At 35.8% G+C, this 20,025-nt stretch overlaps 1 long non-coding RNA gene across 2 annotated transcripts in view; it reads right to left on the bottom strand.

Moving 5' to 3' along the window:
* Positions 1-944: 944 nt before the first annotated feature.
* LOC116154448 (uncharacterized) overlaps positions 945-20,025 on the bottom strand; it is a 221,364-nt gene continuing 202,283 nt past the window's right edge. For both annotated transcript variants that reach the window (XR_010381207.1, XR_004138386.2), the window contains 2 exons: positions 6,626-6,767; positions 945-3,555 (listed from right to left, as the gene is read on the bottom strand). This is a non-coding gene — a long non-coding RNA (uncharacterized LOC116154448). The remainder of the gene's footprint in view (positions 3,556-6,625; positions 6,768-20,025) is intronic.

Below are 20,025 nucleotides of genomic sequence, written 5' to 3'. Positions count from 1 at the left end.
AATGCTATTTTAACATACGAGGAAACTGACACTTCAGAGAGGTTAAATTCTTTTTCTGTGGTCACTCTTCTAGAAAGCAGTAGAGCTATGAATTAAACCCAGGTGTGCCTCATTCCAGAGCTCAAATTTAACCACACTGTTTTCCTGAAGAGAAGATCTGGAAAGATCTCTTTGCGCTCTAAGAGCTCCACATAGAAATTCCTCACAATAGGAAGCGTGTCCTAACCAAGGGATTCACTACAGTATTGCATTATCTTTACTTGAGGGTAGAACACTGAAGTCAGTCCCTAGCATAATGTCCAGAAAAGCAATTTAATTTTTTTTTCTCATTTTACTTTTTAAATTTTGTACTGAAGCATAGTTGATTTATAATGTTGTGTTGGTTTCTGGTGTATAGCATAGTGATTCAGTTAAACACACATATATATTCTTTTTCACTATAGGTTATTAAAAGCTGTTGAATATAGTTCCCTGTGCTACACAGTAGAACCTTGTTGTTTATCTATTTTGTATATAATAGCTTGTATCTGTTAATCCCAAAGAAACACTTTTGAGACAGGAAGTAGACCTGTGGTTGCTGGGGGCTGGCCATGGGACTGGAGGGTAACTGTCAATAGGCATGAAGGACCTTTGAGAGAGTAATAAAAATGTTATAAAATGTGATTGTGGTGATGGTGCAAATTCTGGAAATTTACTAAAAATCATTAAAGTGCACACTTAAATGGTAAATTTTAATATATGTAAATCCTATCACCATAGAACTGATAGAAAAAAATACACCACACGTATTAGGTGAGATTATGTGTGTGTGTGTATATATATATCTGTGTGTGTATACATATATATATATATATATATATACATAATTGAATAAACGTATCAATAAGCAAAAATCACATGCTTTTTTCCAAATGCCATCTGAGCAGCAGCCTTTTTATTTTAATAATAAATACGATAATCACAAATTATTTGTATTCATTTCCAGTTGTACAACCACACATCTCCCTTGTCCGACTGTGTAGTTAATAAAGCCAACTTTTTCTAAATGTTCTCCCTCAGACTTTTTGCAGGTCAAACTGAGCTTCTCCAATTTAAGATGAAGAATCCGTCTTATTTATTTTTCTACATTACAGAATCACGGCTGCTATTTCAACTATCCACGCTTTTGGAAGGTGCAGGCAAACTGAGTGTTTTGTACCCATGTCTAATTGCCAACGCCCGTCTTAGACAAAGCGCTGCCCCACAGAGAACGTTCATATAGAGAATCCATTCTGCTTTTGCGTGGCTCTCGACTGTCTGCTACACACAGTGCTGTTCAGATCTCATGACCAGAAAAGTGCTCTGTGCTTCGCCAGTTGACATTCCACCAATATTTTCCAGCAATAACTTTTTTTTAACACTTTGCATAGCAATTCGCTAAAAACAGCAACACAACACACACACACACACACACACACACACACCCCACACTCACACCCCTTCTCTCTAACCAGGGCCAGTATGAGCCAATGAGAGTCATAGGCAAGAAATTAATTGACTGCTTCTTAAGTGATATTCTGTAAATATTTTTTCCATAGTTATTTAGAAGAAAGTGTGAGAGCTTTCTTCTGCATGTCGGGAAAATAAAAAGAATAAGGAATTTCTTCACCTCACCACCATTTTCCTGGATTTTGGGTCAGATTTACCGCACTCAGCACAAACATATATTTAATATTTTTAATGTCTTTGCAACGAATCTAACCAGACCTTTGGTTCTTCAAAGGCAATGAGCTACCAGCACGGGGAAGTCGCACTCACCCACCAGGGTTGCTGTAACGTCTCCCTTCCACACTAGCCCCTGGGAGAGGACTTCTGCTAAGTAAGTTTCTCTCACCTTGTTACATTTCTGAGAATGGCACCCCTTGTAAGTGGGTACCCTGTTAGCTGTCCCACAGATTTTTATCTCAGCTTTAAATCTTTAAAAAAATTTTAAATTGTTTCCAGTTTGATTGAGATATAACTAACATATAACATTATATTAGCTTCAGGTGTACAACAAAATGATTTGCTATGTGTATCTATTGTGAAGTGATTACCACACTAAGTTTAAGTTACCATCCATCACAGTTACGAATTTCTTCTTGTGATGAGAACTTTTACGATCTACCTTCTTAGCAACTTTTGAATACACAGTGCAGTACTGTTAACTCTCATCACCATGCTGAACATTACGTCCCCAGGACTTATCTTATAATTGGAAACTTGTACCTTTTGATCATTTCCACCCATTTCCCTCACTCCCCACTTCCCACCTCTGTTTCTATGGCTTGGTTTCTTTTAGATTTCACATACGAAATCATACAATACTTATCTTTCTTTAAGTTATTTTACTTAATATAATGCCCTCCGTCCATTCATGTTGTTGTAAATGGCAGGATTTCCTTCTTTTTGTGGCTGAATAATAGTCTGTCATATATGTGTGTATACACACACACACACACACACACATTCTCTTTCTTTTCATCTGTCCATGGGCACTTAGGCTGTTTCCATGACTTCTCTATTGTAAAGAATGCTGTGGTATACATACATGGAGGTGCAAATATCTCTTCCAAATACTGGTTTTGTCTCCTTCAAATACATGCTCAGAAGTGGGATTGCAGGATCATATGATAGTTCTATTTTTAATTACCTGAGGAAGTTCCACGTGTTTTACAGTGGCTGCACCAGTTTACACTCCCACCAACGGTGTACACGTGTTTCCTCCTGTCCAGCACCCCTTGCAGACAGAGAGCCCCCTTAGCGTGGCACAGATCTGGCCTTTATCTCCGCTCTAGTTCTATTAGATTTTGGTTTCCTTACAAATAAAACTCCATGTAAATCAAGTCTAAAGAAAATAGAAAGGTAAGGCGAAATAATATAACAACCCGTTGCCAAACTTCAATAAATCTTGCTTTGATTTCTTACCTCCATGACTTTGCTGAGCAGTGGAATTGCCAAAAGGCAACAAAAAGTCAGGGAAAGAAAAGCAAAGAGCCTGGGAAGATATTCTGTCCTCCGGTGATTACATTTTATTTTGGCGGTAATGTAATGTTTTTCTGCTGCAAGTATCTTGTGTTTAAACATCTATCAGGATTACACCCTTTCCTACAGGAGGCCGTCCGAGCGAGTGTGCTGAGGACAGGACTACACACCTGAAAACCACGAACGGGAACGACTTCTGAAGAAAACTGCCAAATTAAGCTACTAGATCGCCTGTCTCATTTTGATATGTTTACTTTCTTTATAGACAAATATGACATCAGCTGGTTTATTTTAAATATTATCCATTTGTGACAAAATCTGAGAGGTTTGCATTTTGGAGTATTTTTCTTTCCTTGCATTCCTTCAAGTGCCATGTGGAGTTTGATGTTTAATAATATGTTGTAACAGATGTCAATATGCTCCGGAACTGAAATGATACTTGCTTCCAAATCATCTCGTCTGCTTCTTATAGTTTCAGGTTGACCTAATGGAACAGATTCTGCAGATCAACTTGACTGCCTCAGAGCTTCTGAAAAGCCGACCCACTTACTTCTGTAAAGAGAAAAGTTTCACACCTGAGAATATGAAATTGCTCTGCCAAGTGAAATTAGACAGAGCTGGTTTTCTAGAATAGAGGATGCATTAGAGGTCTGTCCATTGGTTTAACATTTCAGGTTGTAATTCTGAGTTTTTTAGTTACATAGAAAAGCTAGATAAAAGACAAACTTTGCATCATTAATTTACCCACACCCTCTTTTTTATTTTAAGGGAGAATGGGAGGAACAAACAAATTCTGGAAATAATTTATATTTCTTTTAGTTTGGGGGTAACGTGTTCATTTATTTGAAAAAAATGTGCTTTACTCTTTAACAGGATGTTTCCGATTCTTTACTTCCAAAGACTAGCAAACAAGTGAGAATCAGTGTGTAACAACTCTGCTATGTTTCAGTCAAAATTGTAAAGAATATGGTTTTATCCTAAAATTCCCATTAGTGGCAACAGAAATTAGAAATGTCATTTTTAAGAAAAAAAATCATGATTTAAAAACTCTAGTGATGCACATATTTAGAAAGAGGTAATTAATAGCATCCAGGAAGAAAGTCAGTGTCAGAGCTGTGAGAGCTATCCACGCAAACGTTTCAGTAAACACATCTGTTCATGTATTTTTCAACTTATAAAAGTCTGAACTTTTTAGGCAATAATGGGAAAGAGGCAGGAAGTATATATTAGGATTCCCAGGTCTTTTAAACATGCAATTTAAAGCATTTCATTCTAGCAATCATTTTCTTTAATTGCCTGCTGAGCAATCTGGAGTAAGCCTCACTTTGCTTACATACTGTTTTTATGTCTTTAGATAACACAGATCTCTTTTCTCGGCATATTTTAGAATGCCCTAAGTAGGGCTGTATAATTTTAAGTACTTCTTATGTATCCGACTCAAAGAAAGTGATTAGATGCTTATAATTTCAAAATGCAGGTCAATTCAGTAAATAAAAAAAGAAATATTTCCCCAAAGGGAAAAAAAAGAAACCTCTTTAGCACTGAGAAATAATGTAGTGAGATTATTCAGGTGAGTCAGCATCTTGTCCATTACTTAGTGCGACTGAAAAATGATAAACACACTTGCTTTTAAAAATTGAATATCACATTCTAATATTTCCCAAAGAGCTGATGGTACATCATAGACTCCAAAAGTAGCATGAGGAAAATAAAATTCATCAAATACGAAATCAGGCTCTCATCACACACACAAAAAAATTAAATTAAATTTTAAAAGAGATTAATAAATAAACTCAAAGGGAGGAAATATTTGCAAAATATATCATTTCTCACTAACTAACCAAGTATGCCTTTCACTTTTGTATTTGTTACAAAATTTCTGTGATAAAAACATTTTAAAATGACCAAAGAATAAAATCAATAATATATAACTATCTCATATAAACCTAAAAAAACCAACTATTCCAAGAGAAAAATGGCAATAAAAGGCATAAAAGATAATTTAAGAGAATAAAAAATTGAAATAGCCAATAAACATATAAAAATATTAAGCCTTACTGGTAATCAAAATAACATAAATTAAATAACTTTTTCTCTTGACTGGCAAACAAAAATAATAAACTTTACATAATATGTATTGTTATCCACGTAGGAAAGTACAAATCTACATGCATTACTAGAGGAATACAAACCTTAAAATTTGTTTCAGAAGAATTTTGCAACATTTATCAAACAGGTTTTTGTTTATTTCTTCTATTCCAGCAAGTTGACGTTTAGGTACTTATTCTAAGAATAGTTGTTCAAGTGTGTTCATCATAACTTTGTTATGTCAGAGATAAGTCAAGACAATCTAAATGTCCTGCAATAAGTTACAGAAAGTTATAATTAAAATGTCTATTTCTTGATTTGAAAGACTATGATCTATAACTGAGAATGACAGGTTATAGCACAGTATGCAGATTATTATTATATTTCTCTTAAATATGTGTGTAACTATACGTAATATACATGTATGTATATGTGTACATATGTGTCTCTGTGTGGTGAGAGAGAGACTATGTGTAAATGGTCAGATGGTAATGATGGATGGATGTCTTTGGCTTGTTGGCTTGTGGTTCTTATTTATATTTTCAAATAGCCCATATTACATGTGTAACAAATACAATAATGAATAAACTTGAAAGTTTCTTACATGGCAGATTTGATTATCTACTCTGGGAATACAGATGGTGCACTGTGACATCTTGAGCACTCCCTGAAGCATCTTGTGTATGGCGGACACAAGAAGACCCGGTATCAATCGCCTGCCTCAAAGGAAGGTGATACAAAAAGGGTGGTACTTATTTTCTGGTTTTAGAACATATAGACCCTTTTAGTTCTTTTTTTTCACCCAGTAGGGCTGATACCGATCTTTATGTCATCTGCACATTATTTCCAGTTCTACTTGTGATGGGTCACGTGGTCAGTATAGATTACCAGGTTACACTAGATTTTTCTCCCTTTAATTCAGGTGACTAGCAATGAAACAAAGAGTGTTGGAGGTTTCATTTGTATGTGCTGAACTAAATGGCACAAATTCTTGGAAAATAATCTCCTTGGACCACTGAGAAACAAATTGTCCACTGGTTCTTCTACTAAGAGGCCAAGAGAAAACAAATGTTTGTGGATGAATGTTTGTCTTCCCAGAATTCACAGGTCGAAGCCCTAAGCCCCAGTGTGATGGTATTTGGGTATTTGGAGATGGGACCTGTGGGAAGTAATTAGGGTTAGATGAGCTCGTGTGTATGTTGGTCCCCTAGGGCAGGGTGTATGGAGGGGGTGGCTATTCTAATGGGATTGGTGATCTTACAAGCAGAAACACCAGAGAACCAGAGAGCTTGCCCCTGACCCACACCCGCCCGGTGCACACACACAAAGGAGCAGTCACGTGAGCACACAGGGAGGCGGCAGCCTCCTGCCCGCCAAGAGAAGAGGCCTCAGAATGCAACCCACCCTGCCAGGACCTTGATCTTAGACTTTCCACCCTCCAAATCAGTGAGAAACAAATTGCTGTTGTTGAAGACACCAGCCTCTGGCACTTTGTAATGGAAGCCAGAGCTGACTCAGACAGAGACCCACTCACCTTCAGAAAGTGGGACAGGGGAGCAGAAACCGTGAGAGCTGTAGGGGAAAAGGGTGAGGGAGAGCCAGCGAGAAGGTCGCCCAGCCTTGCTCTTTTTTTTCCCATGGGAGGCAACTGTACATGTTGTGGTTCACTTTCTGACCTGAAGGAGCAACAGAAGAGAAAGTTTGTTTATCATTTTGCTCCTTTGTAGACCTGACCCCAAAACTTGACTTCCTTCTGATTTTCACAGGATTCATGGCTCAGCAATAGAGAAAATACTGGTCACAGTAAGAAATTAAGCCTTAAGCTAATAAATATATTTCAAATATTAAAACAGACTTGGTCTGACCATCTGATAGAGACTGTTGCAAGGTGTCAGATACACCACATTCCGATGTATTTGACTCGTAGAAATGGATCTAGTAACAGTTTCTTGTGATCTGGAGAGCAGGACCAGACTTAACAAATACCGTCGAAACTCCTTCACAACGTTTCTTCAGAGAATAATCTAAAACAATAAACTACTTTGTAAATGTGATTTTTAAGAATATGAACCAAAAAAGTTAATGAAAATATTATGTGAGTCCTGCTAAGACTGTAAGGGCTGTGGTAGAGATACAAGGACCAGTGGATAAACCCACACTGGGGTTTACAGGGAAGCCTTGAAATCTACAGCAAAGTGCTCATGCTCTGGTCACAGTTCTACTTGTTGCTCCAAAGAAAGTTTCTGCCCGGGTCTGTGTCTTGGGAGCCTGCTTTTCACTCTTGAGCCTTGCCTGACTCTGCTTCACAGCATGTCTCCAGCATCGTGTATCGGATTGACTGCTACAAACTATATGAGTTTAACTGCCATCGTGGCATCTAGCCATCAGCAGCCAATAAAAGGCTGAAGAGGTGAGAACAGGCTAAAAGAGTCAGGGGGCAGACGATGCTGCAGCATTTAAAATTGGCTGTCGAAAGGATACAGCAGAGGGGTGAACATGTCCCGTGGAGAAGCCCTGTGCAAACTTCCCTCTCTGCTTCTAGGTTTCCCTCTTATCAAGGCTCCATCTAAGAGGTCTCCATCCTTTGCAGTCTGTTCTGTAGGAATGGAATTTTGTTCAGGTCTGTTTGTTTCCTTCCTCCCTTCTGGCCACACTGTTGCAGGGATTGCAAGTTCTCCCCTCCATCTGCTAAAGGCTCCAATCCTCCAAAGAAGGGCAGCAACCTGATTTTCCTGAACTAGTAACTTTTGCCATCGGTAGAAGGGATTAAATGCCAAAAACATGTGCATTTACTCTAATAAGATTTAGTCAAATGCCTGTAGATACGGGCAGTATATTTCCACTAGAATTAACTGATTTTGAACACTCTCTTTTTATTCAATAACAGTGGCTCTTTTTTCATGGTATGAAATGCTTGACTAATGTTAGTTAAGATTGGGTGAATCTCTCTCTCCTCAGAAATGGCAGTCAGAGGAGGTCAAAAAGAGCTGATTTGCCCTGTGGATCTGACGTCTAGATAGTGTAACAGTTTTAAATGTGTTTTGCTTTTTAAAAATACTGTCATGATGCTTAAAAGACATAGCTGATTCCATTGCATCTTGTTCCTTATATACTTACTGGAAATATACAGAATAGCAGTTGATCAGGAATTAAATGACTTATAGACTGACCTGGATGTCAAGACAATACTTTTAATGACATTTCTGTAATGAAATTTCAAATACCAAATTTCCTAAAACACTTTTAGATTGTTCTCCAGCAATTCAAAGGGTGACCATGAGACTTTGTTTAAATCTTATATAATTTATGTATATATATTTTTTGTTTTCTCCAAGTTTTTCAGATAAGAAACCATGTGCTACAATCTTATATATCACCCACAACATCTAACTCAGAACTACATACAGGAATGTGTAAAATGTATAAATGTCCAAAGATTCACCACAGCATATCAATTACTTTTCTCTATTTTTCTCACCCTTCCTCAAAATCAGTATCTGATAAAAAGGCTTTCATTTTTAGCCAAGTTTCTGTACGAGGTTACAAAAACAGAGTGAAAAGTGTATATTCACGATAGTGATGAAAGAATGAGGACGTAAACTCCTTTCTTTCCTATAGTCGTAAGGTTTCCTTTTTTCACTTCAGTTAAAATTCTTTCCTTTCCTGGACTTATCCAGTTCAGTCTCTGTGATCTTGGTGTTTTTCTTCGTCTGCTGAGCCCGCAGCCCTGAGCTTTGCCTTCCCGAGCACTTCCCGGAGCTGCCCACAAGCCTCCCACCCAGGACGGAGGCACTTCCTGCTGAGGGGTGCAGGTGCCCACTGGGGCTCGGCTGAAGCGGAAGGAAAGTGAGCAACAGGAGGGGCGGGGCGGTCGGCCCACCCTTCCTCCAAATTGCCTATTGTGGAAAAAATGCGTGCAACTCCTCTGACTTGGAAATGCCTCAAATGACCGTAAAGAGGTAGGTAGGGACATGGGAAGTTTTCTCAAAAGGAATTAGGGCATAAACGATGTAACGATAATGATGACTTTCCCTGCCTTTTTGCACAAATCACCCTAAAGGGAGAAATGGAGACAGAAAAGAGTATGGCTTTACAGCCGAATGTCCACTGTCTATATCTGAGTTGAATCATAACTGCTGGGTTTTTTTTCCCAGAGTAATTGGGTTAATTTCAAAGCCTTCAACTCTCACTAACTAAATCACCTATGCATTCCAAGGTATGAAAAATTTAAGAATACAAGTGTGTTCTTTTAAAAACATGTCTTTCTCCTTAAGAAAAGAGAGTGGGGAGGAAGCAATACCCAAAATTACAGAAATGACTCTAAAGGAAACCAGTGATTTAAAGAAGGAGACTGGCAAATGTTGTGATTCTATTTTTACCTGCCTTAGAATGCTACTTTGGGCAAACTCCCTAAATCCTCTGCCTCAGTTTTATCACTTAAAACATGAGGATAAGGATTGTTCTCACAAAGTGATAGACAATTTAATCAGTCTTAACCAGTATTAGCCAAGCACTTCCTGGCAAAGAAGTCATTATTATTTAACAGTAAATCTGAAATCTATTCTATTGGAATATCTGAGATATTCTATTGGAATCTATAGGCATTCAGCCAAATATTATTTAATGCCCATAGAGCAAATGCACAACTTTTAGCTCTTAACCCTACTAGAGATGGCAAAAATAATCATAATTATAATATAAACAATTAGCCCTAAGGCTAAACTAAAATTTAACACACACTGGAAGCTTTAGATCAAATTAGGAGCTGGAGAGAGGGGGACCACTGATTTCCATAACTAAGTTTTGTGTATAAAATATAAATGACCTAAAAACAGTAGGAAAGAGGAAGATTTTGGTCCTCAGGCCATTCACTGAAGAGGAAGATTTTGGTCCTCAGGCCATTCACTGGTTTCATTTGGATAGATTTTAGTGTGCTACCCTCAAAAAGAAAAAGCAAAAAATAAAGGGAAGGGTTTATGAAAGTGATGTAGGCAGAGGCATTTCCTTTTAAGTCTCAAGTCCACTTTTCTAAAAAAAAAAAAAAAAAAAAAAAAAAAAAAAAAAAAAGGATACTGCTGTGATTGGAATGTTTCTGTCCCCCCAAATGCATATGTTGAAATCTAAATGCCCAGTGTGATGGTATTAGGAGGCGGGGCCTTTGGCAAGTGCTTAGGTCATAAGGGTTCAGCCCTCACGGATGGGATTAGCGCCTTTATAAAAGGTACCCCAGAGAGCTCCCTAGGGGACACTGAGAGAAGTCAGCAGTCTGCAGCCCAGAGGAAGGCCCTCGCCTGACCTTGCTGGCACCCTGATCTGAGACTTTCAGCTCCACGTCTGTGAGAAATAAATTTCACTTGTTTATAAGCTACTCAGTCTGTGCCCTTTTGTTATAACAGCTTGAATGGACCAAGTCAGCCATTTACACCAAACAGGACATTTCAGAGGAAACCAGTTGCTGACAACCCCTCCTGGTCTACAGAATAACACCTTTGATGATATCTGTAACCACAGAGCTTGGCTAAATAAGAACCAGTGTCTTTATCCTTAAATTTCTCTATGGGCTGGAATCCTTTCTTTAAAAAAGCCATTTTGTAGTTTGGGGCAGCCATGATGGCAGTCCCCACATGTGGACACAAGGGTGCAGTTTCTTCATTGATGCGACTTCTGGAGCATGAAGCCGTTGTCACACAGCTCAGAAATACACCAGCAACAAATACTGAAGAGTCTCCCAGCCCATGCTGTGTCATTTTAAAAAAGTCTCAAACCATGAAAAACAATCATATTTAACAATTCCTTTGAGAGTCTGTTGAAGAGGTGGTGGATAACTAGAAAGTACATCTTGTGTGGGATTCCAGATACGCCTGCAGCTGCATAACTGCAGGGATTTTTTTCACAGTCCTCTTTTTGTAATCTCACTGGAGAAAGTTAATTTTTGTTATCAGTTATAACTTTAAAAAGCCCATGGCATTTAAATTTTTTTTTCCAAAATTTTTGTAACTTTGGTAATGTATTAGTTGAGTCAAACTCTTATTATTTTTTCAGAGCTTCAGGTCTCCCAAGTAGGAGGTGTGAAATAATAGGTTGGCAGAAAGGAAGAAAAATGAGAATTTCTGTTCACATTTGTTTTACAGCATGCTTTTAAAACTCTACCTTTTTGTATGTTTCTGATGTCTAGAATATAATAATATATTTAAAGTTTTTTAATGTATAGAATACACTGAGAATTACAGGTTTGTGATTGAAATATAAACATTCAGATGCTATAGATTTTTTTTTTTTAATGGGACTGCTTCTGCCTCAGTTTTGGCTGACATTTCAAAAAAAATTTTGAAAAGAAATAAAGAAACCCAAACCAAAAAATGTAGAGGACAAATACTCCCATATTCACATATACAGAATTGCCAAGTGGTTATGCAATCCTTAGGCTCAAGGTTATCAAACGGTTGACAATAAGGAGTGGAGAAGAGGTTTGGAACTGCTATGTTATTTTTTTCTCCCTACCTTTTTGGGGAAGAAGTAGGAACGGTTTCCCTCTCACTTGAAGTTGAATAAGAGAGATTCCAAGGAGATCACTTTGCAGGCTGGACTTTTATCCGTGTGATTTGAAAGATACAGTGCTTTGGTGTCTGAATCATGCCTGCAAAAAATGCCTAAGACTAGGGGGAAGGGTACAGCTCAGTGGTAGAGCATGTGCCTAGCATGCACAAGGTCCTGGGTTCAATCCTAAGTACCACTACAAAAAATAAATAAATTTAAAACCTAACTACCTCCCTCCCTCAAATAAACAAAATAAAATTTTTTTAAATGCCTAAGACTTTGATATTTGACAAATATGATGGACCTACAATTCCGGACTCCATAAAAAATGCACAGTAATATATTATAAAAGAATGTGTGCTATCGATGGATGAAGATGTGATTTATCCTGAGCAACTTTCTGAGGTCCCAGCATTCAGGCGCCTCTGCACACCAGGCCACATAAGGTTTGGTCTGAGGAATCCCGTTAGACTGCCCTGCTGTGATTTTACTTCTCTAGCTTCCCACAAGGGTAACAGACGAATCCTGCAGCCCAATACACGATTTATCTGTCTATCGGACTGAAGCAAGCCATTCTTCCTTGTGTCTGCTCATGCATTTGCTAAAGTTCACAGACTTTCTTAGAGGACTTTAGAAGTCCTACAGCCTTGTCTCTAAATTAGATTTTCCTTGTCCTACAGCCTTTCTGTCCAAGTCTGGATGTTTCCAGGGGCAGCCTGTTCTAGGCAACTCAACCAGGAGTCACAAAAAGGCCAGAGACACTGAGCACAGGCTAACGGGATTGTGAGTTTTAGTTGGGGTGTGTGCCCATTGTTTATAGCGCTGTGCTGGGTGACTATTAGCAGTGACAATAATAGTAACTATAAAAGACTTACTCTTAAAACTGATAGGGGCATTAAGAAAAGAAACAATTAAAATTTAAAAATGTGTAATCATTAAAAATTAAAATCCAAGGGTACAGTTCAACAGCAGATTGCATACAGCTGAAGAGTGAGTTAGTGAATTATATTACATGTATGAACAAGTTATCCAGAATGCAGCAGAAAGGCAAAGAGAGGGAAAGTATGAAAAAATGGTTTAAGAGAATTGGAAGGTAAAAATGTCCAACAGTCACCTAATGAGCATGTCAAAGAAAAAGAATTTGGAAGAATGAGAGGGAGAAGTTGCATTAAAATGTATAAAAGCTGATAATGCTCAAAAATTGTTCCAAGATAAATCCTCAATTTCAGGAAATTTAATGAATTTCAAATAGGATAAATAAAAAGAAATAGACCTCTTTATATATGTAGACTACTGAAGACAAAGAGATGATACTGAAAGCGGCTATATTTTTTTTAAATCACAAAAATCACACTAAAAAACATAGCTATTAAACTGAAAAACAGGAGACCTCTCAACAGTAACACTGGAAGCCAATAGAGTAAATTAGTATCTTCAAAGTGCAGACAGACAATAACTATCAGTCTAGAATTTTATAGTCAGAAAAACTTTTAAGAGCAAGGATGAGACATTTTCAGATCAACAAAAACAGAGAGTTCACCACCAAAACACCTTTACCAAAGAAACTTCTAAAGGCTATACTTCAAAAAAAAAAAAAAAAGGCAAAATGAAAGCAAAGAGCAGACCCAAGATACAAGATGGCACTGTGAATGAAATAAACGAAAACATGTCTGCAAATCTAAATATTGATGCCATAAAACAAAAACTAGTAACTTGAATAGATGGGGTTTAAAAATGAGATAGAAAATAGAATTAAAATGCCAAACAATTTCATATACACCTTCAGGACAGGACTAGTGACAAACATTCTAAGAACTGTCCATTTCTAGAGAAGGAGCATATTGTGCAGTTTTACTTTAGCATTTAGTTAACTAAATTATGTTAAATTTAAATAGAGTATATTATTGTATTTGAGAGAGGAAAAAGTAGAATAAGGAAAAAACAAAGCAAAATCTCAAAAAAGAATTAAAAGAGGGTAGGAAAAGGAAAAAAAACTTAAAAAGTGGGGCAAATACAATGGATAAATAAATACAAACAAATCAAATTTATTTTTTTAAAAGGTGAAGACTATCGGAATGGATGGAAGGGAGAGAGGAAGGATTAGAAAAACTCAGAAAATAGAAAAAAGGAGCACTCCCTAAAATTCTATGAGGCTACTGTATTCCTTTTTTTATTTTAAAAGAGCTTTATTGAGATACAATTCACATGCCATATGATCCACCCACTTAAATTGTAAAATTTAATGATTTCTAGTATATTTACAAATATGTGCACCCATTACCTTAGTCAATTTTAGAATATTTTTTAAGTATCTCAAAAAGATGCCCCCACAGATACAGAGAAAAGATTGATGGTAGACAGAGGTGAGGGGTAGAAGTGGGGAAAATGGGTGAATTTGATCCAAAGATACAAATTTCCAGTTATAAAATGAAAAAGTCCTAGAAATAAAATGTACAGCATGGTGACTATAGTTGACAACACTCTATTACATATTTGAAAGTGGCTAAGAGAGTAAAATTTTAAAGTTCTGATCACAGGAAAAAAACATCTGTAAGTATGTGTGGGGATGATTGTTAACTTGATATATTGTGGTGACCACTTCACAATATATACATATATCAAATTATTATGTTGTACACTTGAAACTAATATAATGTTATACGTCAATTGTATCTCAATTGTATGTGCATATATATATATGTATGTATGTACATAGCCTCATACTCTTCAGCTCTCACTCCCTTGTTCCCCACCCAGTCTTCCACTAGATACCGTAACTGCTCATCTACATTCTGTCTCTACAGATTTCCCTATTCCCTATTTTAATATGCATGGAATTATATATGTGGGGTTTTATAAATGGCTTCTTTCCTTCTTTCATGTTTTCAAGTCTTATTCATGTAGTAGCATTTATCAGTACTTTATTTCTTTTAATGGCCAAATAGTATTTGTTTGTATGGATATACCATATTCATTTATCCAGTTCATCTACAGATGGACATTTGAGTTGTTTTCACATTTTTGCTATTGTGAATAATTCTGCTATGAACATCCATGTACAAGTCTTTGTGTGGACATGTTTTAATATTTCTTAGGTATATGCCTATGAGTTAAAGCTCTGGATTTTATGGCAAGTCTATGTTTAATCTTTTGAGGAACTGTCAAACTACTTTCCAAAGCAGCTAGACCATTTAACATTCCCATCAGTACTGTATGAAATTTTCAATTTCTTCATATCTTCACCAACATTTGTTACTATCTGATTTTTTTATTCTAGCCATCCTAATAGGTATGAAGTTATATTACTTTGTGATTTTGCATTTCCCTAATTCTAATGATGCTGAGTATCTTTCTGTGTGCTTATCAGCCATATTTATATCTTCTTTGGAGAAATATCTATTCAGAAATGTCTATACATTTGCTAATTTTTAAAATTGGATGATTTGTCTTTTTATTACTGAGTTGTGAGAGTTGTTTATATGTTCTAGATACAAGTCTCCTTTGAGATATATTGTTTGCAAATATTTTTTCCATTTTGTAGTTTGTCCTTTACTTTCTTGATGATGTCCTTTGAATCACAAAAGTTTTCAATTATGATGAAATGAAACGTAATTTATCCATTTTTTGTTGTTGTTCTAATGTTTTGGTGATATCTAAGACTCTCTTGCCAAATTCAAGGTCATGAATATTGCTCCTAGTTTACTAATTTAGTTCTTACATTTAGGTCTTTGATTTATTTTGAGTTAATTTTTATATATGGTATGAGATATGGGTTCAACTTCATTCTTTTTCATGTGGTTATCCAATTGTCCCATGACCATTGCTAGAAAAAACTATTCTTTCCCCATAAAATGGTCTTGCCACCCTCACTGAAAATCAGTTGATCATAGATGTACAGGTTTATGTCTGGGCTCTCAATTACATTCCGTTGATTTACATGTCTATCCTTTGCCACTAACACACTTTCTGACTATAACTTCATTACTATTGCTTTGTAGAAGATTTTGAAATGAGAAAGAGTGAGTCCTCCCACTTTGTCCTTTTTCATAGATTTTTTAGCTCTTCTGGGTCTCTTAAATTCCATGTGAGTTTTAGTTTTACTTTCTGCCTAGGAATTTGAGCCTTCTTTCATTTTTTCTTATCCCATTTAGATAAAGATTTGTCAACTTTGTTAAACTTTTCATAAAACCTGGTTTAGGTTTCATTGATTTCCTATGCTTTTGTATAATTTATTTTATAAATTTCCTCTCTAATTTTTATTTCCTTCCTACTACTTACTATAAATTTATGCTGTTATTGGCAAATAGGTCACACATATATTTCTATATGATATAAGTTAAATATTAAACTATATACACATTATCTTAGGCATCTGCTTCTTAAATTGATCAAGAGAAGAAAAGAGAAAAGGTATTCATTGTTACTGTCTTTCATAATTACATAATTAGCTTTACTGGTACTTTTTGTCTTTTTCATGTGAATTTTAATTACCATCTGGGATCACTTGCTTTTACTCTAAAGAACTTCCTTCAGTATTTCTTCTAGAGCAGGTCAGCCATTGACAGATTCTCTCAGGTTTTGTTTATCTATGAAAGTCCTTTTTTCACCTTAATTTTTGCAGGATAGCTTTGTTGTGTATAAGATTCTTAGCTGATAATTTTTTCTTTGAGCATTTGCATATGTTGTCACACTGCATTCTGGATTCCACTGTTTATTCCGAGAAGTCAGACATTAATCTTACGGGGTTCTTTAATTTTTGTTTGTCTGAGATTCCCTTTATTTTTCTTTCAGTTTTGAAAGGTATTTTCACAGATACAGAATTTTAAGTTGGTGGGATTTTCTTTCAATACTTTAACACTTTATTCCATTTTCTTCTTGCGTGCCTGGTTTTTAAAAAGGAGCTCAGTACAATTTGTGTCTTTGCTCCTCTGTACATAAGTTGTTCTTTTCTCCCCCTCAGGCTTCTTTCAAACTTTTTTCTCTGTCTTTGATATCTGCAGTTTGAATGTGATATAACTAACTGTAGAATCTGAGGCATTTAACTCATTTGGTATTAGATGTGTTTTGTGTCTGTCATTCATTTTGCAAAATTATCAGTCATTATTACTTTAAATACTGTTTATTCTGTTCCTCTCTTTTTTTCTCCTTCTGGTATTCCCTTTATACATATGTCACATCTTTTGTAATTGTCTCACATTTCTTTGTATTTTGTTCCATAGTTTTCTTATCTTTGCATTTCAGTTTTTGAAGTTTTTATTGACATATCTTCAAGTTCATTACTCTTTTATTACCCTTTGTTCAGTCTACTCATAAGCCCATCAAAGTCATTCCTTATTTCTATTATACTGCTTTTGGTTTTTAACATTTTCCTTTGATTCTTACTTAAAGTTTACTTTTCTTATCTTTACTTGCATGTTGTTTGCACTTTTTCTATTAGAGCCTTTAGTATATTAACTATAGCTATTTTTAAATTTTAGTTCTGATTATTCCTAAATATCTGTGATATTTGAATGTGATTCTGTCTCTTTGAGTTGTGATTTTGTCTTTTGGAATGAGTTATAATTTTTTGTTGAAAGCTAGACATGATGTACGGTACTGGCTCTAACTGTAGGCTAGGCTTCTGCTCCAGTTAAGCTGTGATTCTCTGTATTTGCCTGTCTCTCCATTTTGAGGCAACAGGTTTCCCTGTAACTCCAATTCTCTGACGGAACTAAAAATCAAAATTAAAAAAAGAAAAATAGAGATAATCAATGGAAACAAGAGCTGGTTCTTTGAGAGAATTAACAAAACTGACAAAACTTTAGTTAGGTTGACCAAGAAAAAAAAGAAAGAAGACTATGAAAATAGTGCATTGAAGCCAATGAATGTGAGTTCTTCAATATTATTCTTCCTTTTCAAGAATATTTTGGCTATTTTAGATGCTTTGAATTCCATATAAATGTGAGAATTAGCTTTGCAACTTCTTTGAAAAATTCTGATAAATTCTGATTGGGATTACATGTCAAATCTATGGATCAATGTGGAGAACAGTTACTTTCAAAAACAGTGACTCTTCCAATCAGTGATGTGCTGATAAGTGCTTAGTAGTGGACTCTGGGAGGGATTAGGCCACCAATTCAGAGTGTTTGTTAATTTATACAGTGTAAATGCTTCCATCATGGTTGATATCAACCTACCAACATGATATCATTGAATGTGGCGTCAGGAATAGTTGCTCAGGTATGTTTCATGAGCCGTTCTAAACATCCTCCAGATCAACATTACTTTTAGTCCATGAACATGATATTTCTCTTCATCAATTTAAGTTTGTAAATTCTGTAAAAATGCTTTGTAGTTTTCATGGTAGTTGTTTTGCAAATCTTTTATTGGTTTTATTCCTAAGTGTTTGATATTTCTATGCTATAATAATAGTAATAACATTTATTATTGCATAGAAATATCAAATATTATTCATAACATTTATTTTATTTTCCATTTTTAGTTATACAGAAATGTAGTTAACTTCTATAGATGTTGAGGATGTGGAGCAACTGGGACTTTAGTATATTGCTCATGGTTATGTACAATGACATAACTGCTTTGGAAACAATTAATAGTTTCTTACAAAGGTAAATATATTTTACTCTATAAAACAGCAATTGCACTTTAAATATTATCCAAGACAAATAAAATATTTTCCACAAAGAATACTTCTACAAAAATGCTTAGAGATTTTTCCACAACAGCCAAGCTGTTTGTAATCTAAACATCCATCAGAAGAAAATAAACATTTTATGGTTTATCCATGAAAAAGAATCCTTCTAAACAATGAAAGCAATGAACTCCTGATATACTAAACAATGTGACTCAATCTCAAAAACAAAATGCATATATTTTGTTTCTATGAATTTATTTGCTTTCAATACCCAAACTCCCCGAATTAATCTATGTTGCTAGTAATTAGAAATGTTTGCCTTTGGATGGTAGGTTGGATTTAACTGGAAAAAGACCCTTGGGAACTTTCTCTATTAGAAATGTTCCATATCATATTTTGTGGAAGCTTACATGGGTGTTTACATTTGTCAAAGTCAGTCAAATGGAGCCTTTTACTTCTGTGACTTTTTATTGTATGTAAATCATAACACAACAGAAAAATACTAGATGACTTACTTTTAAAAATAGTTTCCTAATGCAATGGGGAACTGGGAAGCAAATGAGAGGTATACAAACACCTGAAAAACAAGTGTGACTGTTATTTTTAAATATCAACTTGGCAAGGCCATGGTATCCAGGCATTTGGTGAAACATTAGTTTAGATGTTTCTGTGAAGGTATTATTCAGATGAGATTAACACTTAAGTTAGTAGGCTTTGAGTAAAGCAGATTACTCTCCATAATGTGAGTGGGCCTCATCCAATCAGTTGAAGGCCTTAATGGAAAAAGACTGACCTCCCCCAAAGAAGAGGCAATGTTGCTAGTAGAAAGCTATTGGATTTGAACTACATCTCTTCTTTGGGCCTCCAGCCTTGCTGTCTTTCCCTGCAAATCTGGGACTTGACAACCCTCCACAATCATGTGAGCCAATTCCTTAAGATAAATCTCACTCCCTATATACACACATCCTGTTGGTTCTGTTTCCCTGAAGAACCCTGACTGATGTATCAAGGCATAACAAGAACCTGGAAAGGTAAAGTAAAGCACTAAACCCAGCTTTTGCTTTAGGGTATACACTGAAGAAGCTATGTTTAGATAGTCCTTTTGGTTTATGTGGTTCAGGAGAGAAGAGACAAAGTTGAAGACCTGCCCAAAGACTCTGTTAGGAGTCTCCCAACATAAATCTGGGCCTCCAAAAGTCTGTATCCTTAATGCTAATGTACATTAGAAGTAAACTGACGTCCACACCATTGGAACTTTCAGGAAAACTGCCTCAAACATTGCATTTGAAATTGAGGTCGAAAATACCCCCCTTGAAACTTTGTAAACAGCCAGCCTTATGAGAGTTTGCCACCTGAATTTGTAACACTTGTATGATCTGAATGAAACCCTCAAGCTAACAATTTAGTATAAAGTGATTCCAGGCTAGTAGAATTCCCAGGCTGTCTAGCAAAAATACAAATCATTTTGAAGGAACTCACTTCAACACAAACTTCAGGGAAATTACATTATTAAAGTCCAAAAGAAATTTGGGCACAGAGAAAAAAAAAAAACCCAAGCCACAAAAACTAAAGCAAACATACCAGACATTACAAGGCACCATAAGAGAAAATCAGGAAAAACAGATATCAGAGTCAAAAACAAAAATATAAAGATAATGGGATTATCAGATATGGAACATAATATGAACATGTTTAATATTCTTAAAGAAATAGGAAACTGAAAATATGAGTAAAATACAAGAGACTATAAAATTGTCAGATTT

Source organism: Camelus dromedarius, chromosome 6, assembly GCF_036321535.1.
Source record: "Camelus dromedarius isolate mCamDro1 chromosome 6, mCamDro1.pat, whole genome shotgun sequence".
In the NCBI taxonomy this organism is placed as follows: domain Eukaryota; kingdom Metazoa; phylum Chordata; class Mammalia; order Artiodactyla; family Camelidae; genus Camelus; species Camelus dromedarius.
The sequence above is the reverse complement of the archived record's forward strand: the minus strand, read 5'-3'. Positions and strand labels throughout refer to the sequence as shown.